The sequence below is a fragment of the Triticum urartu genome, chromosome 2 (assembly GCF_003073215.2).
Source record: "Triticum urartu cultivar G1812 chromosome 2, Tu2.1, whole genome shotgun sequence".
NCBI classification, from domain to species: domain Eukaryota; kingdom Viridiplantae; phylum Streptophyta; class Magnoliopsida; order Poales; family Poaceae; genus Triticum; species Triticum urartu.
Window position 1 is genome coordinate 219,689,839 of NC_053023.1, and position 5,063 is coordinate 219,694,901.

Below are 5,063 nucleotides of genomic sequence, written 5' to 3' on the forward strand. Positions count from 1 at the left end.
ATTCAAAAAACCCGACCCTCACAGATAGAAAAGAGGATTCTAAGAACATACTGTGCGCATTTTAAAATCCTATGTTAGGATGAGAAGGAACAAGTGTGGCGTCTCGCCGAGGGCGCAGAAACCTGTAGGGTCCTCGCACTTTGGGCACTGCAAATGAAACACACTAGATTCAGTAGGAAGAAAAATGCATCAACGGCGGCGACTACCATCCTAGGATTACCCGTGACCAAGGGACTTGGATTTATCGGGGATGGATGAAGAATTCGTACCAGGTTCTCCATGAGAAAACCCTATGCAATCACCGAGCGGGGGTTTTCTCTGAACAAGCAGACGAGGGAGAAGGGGATTCAGGCCCCGTGAAATATTGCCGCTTCGTCCGTCTAGCTTAGTGCTAAAGCTGGAAAGGTGTTTTTTTGTGATTTGATGGCTCATAGGGCATTACTGCAGCGCTATGACCGGGGTGTGTCTACCGTGCAGTTGTGCACTCTAATTTGGTGTATATGGCACGTGGACCCCGTTGTTGGATGCCCCGCATATCAGCGAAAGGAAGTAGAAAGACAAGAATAACTAGTTACACATAAATATATTTTTGACAGAGAGAAACTCCCTCTGTAAAGAAATATAAAAATCTTTTATATCACAACTTTATACATAAGAAAAATCAAGGGGAATATATATAACATATATAAATATAAAAAACAATGTTTTTTAACACAGTATAGACGAGTTGGTGATGATGGTGTGCCTGCCATCCTGCAATATTGGCCGTCCGATTTATATCTGACGGATAGGAAAGAAACTATGGCAATTTTGCAAAAAAAGGTACCCACACACCTCTCCACATTTGTAAATAAGGCCTTCCCTCGTTCATCCTTTTCTCTCACAAGATAAAATACTGATACAAATGCATCTTGATGTTACATGCAATGCACGGGCATTATGGGGGTTTAGCTGAGAATATAATACTTAGACAGGCTCACGGTTCTGGACTTTGGGCCACAGGCCGGTGGGCCTGCATGTTTGGGGGACCATGTGTTCTACCTCAGCAAGCGATCGATACAGCACTGGTTTTAGATGCGGTCGCAAGGCGAATACACAAAATTGAGCAAACCACGACAACTGTTAGAATGAAATCGAACGGCAGTGCCTAACCAGCAATCAGAGTTGCAATTCTATCAACGATATACCATGTGATAAATAATACTGTCGTACTACTTATACACACAAGACACTTATTTCACCATGTCAGATTATTACATCAAAATCTGTCGAAGGATAGATCAGTTCAGCAGTTGCATGCTGCAACAGAAGAATTTCAAAGTTGATTTGGACCAGCTCTCCATGCCGAGAAAGTTCGATTTTGACATGATCCCCTACTCAAGATATGATTTAGATTTAAACCTTGACCATCCTTTAGCATCAATCATCATGTGACCATCCTTTGTACTTACGGTATATTGAGCAGGTTCATTCACACCAAGGTTGTGCATGGTAAGAGAAACTTGGCCACGGTCGCCCGGATTGTTGAACGACTCCCTCGTTGCTCTAGGAATTCTATGTTTGCAAACAAGAAGACATACACAAACAGTTAGATCAACACAGTGAATCATGTGAAACAACATTGAAAGAAGAAAGAACGAATCACTTGGGCAGCAAATGCTTACCAAGAAGGTGGACATGTCGATATTTGTAAGGACTTTCGTATATGAAGTGCGAACTGCAGCCCAGTCTATTGCCGGTGCAACTACTGGTTCCGTTGCCGCTGCACGGGCTGGAGCAGATGCAAGTGCAAGTGTTGGTGCATGTGCCGAAGCCATCACCGGTGCCCGTGCCAGTGCGACTGGTAGTGCCGCTGCTGCTGCCGGAGATGGTGATCCTTGTAGAGCTGGTGCCCGTGTCGATGCTCGATCCTCCTGTAGATCAGCCTGATCCGCTGACACGGTCGGTGCCCAATCCTCAGCTGGATCAGACTGAGATGCTGCCGCTGTCAGTGCTAGAGCAACTGTCCGTGCTCGATCCGTTACTGAAGGTGGTTGTCGGTGTCAAAACCGGCGGATCTCGAGTAGGGGTCCCGAACTATGCGTCTAGGCTGGATGGTAACAGGAGGCAGGGGACACAATGTTTAACCAGGTTCGGGCCCTCTTGATGGAGGTAAAACCCTAAGTCATGCTTGATTAATATTGATGATATGGGTAGTACAAGAGTAGATCTACCACGAGATCAGAGAGGCTAAACCCTAGAAGCTAGCCTATGGTATGATTGTATGCTGTGGTTGTTGTCCTACGGACTAAAACCCTTCGGTTTATATAGACACCGGAGAGGGTTAGGGTTACATATGGTCGGTTACAAAGGAGGAGATATCCATATCTGTATTGCCTAGCTTGCCTTCCACGCCAAGTAGAGTCCCATCCGAACACGAGACAAAGTCTTCAATCTTGTATCTTCATAGTCTAACAGTCCGGCCAATGGAGATAGTTCGGCTGTCCGGAGACCCCCTAATCCAGGACTCCCTCAGTAGCCCCTGAACCAGGCTTCAATGACGATGAGTCCGGCGCGCAGTATTGTCTTCGGCATTGCAAGGCGGGTTCCTCTCCAAATTCCGTGTACCTGTCGAAATAGTGTCCGGCCTCTTGAGAATGTTGCACTCCTTGGCTTCCACGCCCAATAATGGCCACTTTCCACGTGTCGAGCGAATGTGAAGAGCCATGGTGTTTTTACATTTACCCCCCTAGCTGTGTGGATGAGCTGCCTATTAAAAAGACGAGGATTCAGATCCAAATCACACCATCCTCCCTTGGCGAGCCTTCATCGGAGCGCATTCGACAGAGATCCATTCCATCATGGCCGGTCGACGCAGCTCCTCCTCTCGCTCCCCTAGCCCCAAGCCTGGAGATTGGGAGAGATGTTCCGTCCCGCACAACAAATTAGTGATGCTTCAGACCAAGGGATTTCTTCCCCCAGCGTACCTGGTCCCAGTTCGAGCCGGGCTTGCCACCTATAATGGCGGAGAGCAAGCGGAGAGCCTTCCCAATCCCTCCAAGGGAGAGCGGCTATGCCTTGTCCCTTATTTGGTAAGAGGGCTTGGATTTCCAATTCATCCGTTTCTCCAGGGGCTCCTAGAGTTCTACGGCCTCCAGTTGCATAACCTTACGCCTGCCTCCATGCTGCATATCGCAGGATTCGTAGCCCTTTGCAAGTTGTTTTTGGGCTGTGAGGCTCATTTCGCTCTGTAGAGGAAGTTGTTCTGCCTTGTGCCCCGTTCTCAGAAGGGGTCAATATATCAAGTGGGCGGAGCCGAAGTGTGGCGTATTGCCGGGACCGGATACCTGTCCGGAACCCCAAAGAAGACGTCCGAAGACTGGCCTTCAGAATGGTTTTATATAGAAGACGTCCCCCTCCCGGATCCTATTAGAATCGGCCTTCCTGAGTTCGACAACGCCCCTTTGAAGAAGCGCCGGAGCTAGCGTCCATGGAGCTCCCTGGAGGAAGATGACAGGGACGTTCTTTACCTGATGAGCTGGATAAGTTTTTTAGCTCGATCCGGATTGACCATGATTGAGGTCATGGCCATATGTATTATGCGGGGGGTGCAGCCGCTTCCATATAGAGGCCACCCCATGTGGGATTTCAACGAGGAGGATGACGCCACCCGCCACGGCCGCAAAGGGACGGGATCGGCTGCTGATCTAATAAAGATCTTATCCACTTTGTACAAGGGAGAAGAGGAGGAATTCCTTCGTGTCAACCCATAGGGCGGATTTTCTATGTACAATCCTCAGAGCTGGGTAAACGGAGATTTTTTCTCGCCCATCTGTTTCGTATTCCCATAGTTAAGTATTCAGTCTAGCGATTTCATCGCAGGAGCTGCGTCAGGCTGTAAAGGAGATAAACAGCCCTCCTCCACTACCCGAGGACCCTGGACGGTCCCTTGACCCGGCCTCCTAGGAGGATCCGGACATATCTGTGGAGCTAATCGATGGGGTATTTTACCAATCGAGTAATGATAACGCTTTGGTGGCCATTACGGCCGATTACCCTGGGCTACTTCCAGCCTCACAGGTTACTGACACCGAAGTCCCAGCACTTTGAAAGGGGATCCGTCCTTGCGTTTTTTTATTGCCGTATAACAGCTGTGTTTTGCAGGGGAGGTCCTCGAGGCGGAAGGCCGAGCCTGCGACGACTAGCCAACAAGGGGCCGCGAGGCCACTCGGGCTGAAAACACCCGCAGTTCGGATTGAGACATCGGCGCAGCGGTACAGTGCGCCGTCTTTATTGCAAGACATTATTCTCAGAGGCATATTAACGCCCATGCCTTCTTTTCAGGAAAAAGAGCGCTCGCCAGACTATACCCGGAGAGGCTACCAATCGCGCCTCCACCAGCCAGGCTCCATGGCCGGATTCGGAGGCGGGAAAGAATACGAGGCGTGCGCCGGGCGCTCCTCCGACAGAGGATGCAGATAAACTGTCCGCCACCAATTCCGAGGTGGAAAGTGCCATGAACCACAGGCGTCGCCGGACTGTTCTTTGTGATGCTTGTTTCTCCCAAGAGGCATTGGATGCCTTCAATTCGGGAGACGCGTACCTCCGTGCCGCTCAAAATGGTCTAGCCAGAGCCACAGAGCAGTATGTAAAAGACATACGGGTGAGGAAATTTGGGGATTATATATATCAGTAGCCCCTGAGACTTGAAACAGTTAGGATAACTGATTTAAGGATCATTTGTTATGCAGGTTCTTACAGAAAAGAATACTCAACTGTCCCAGGAGCTGGAAGAGTGCAAACCCCAACTTCAGGCTGCACTGGCCGCAGCAGGGGAGCCCAAAGAGACCCCCTCTGGTAACATATCCTTCGAATGATAAGTATCATATTGAATGTGGCGTATATGCAGATCTGACCATAGAATTGCAGATGACGCTGGAAAAAATTCGGATAAGCAACAGCTCCTACGCCAGCTGAAGGCCGGTGAGAGCGTGCTTACGAGGGTGAGGCAGGAGAAGAATGATCTCCTAGATGCCAACACCAAGTTGGGCGTGGAACTAAGAGATGTTCGTGCCCAACTGTCA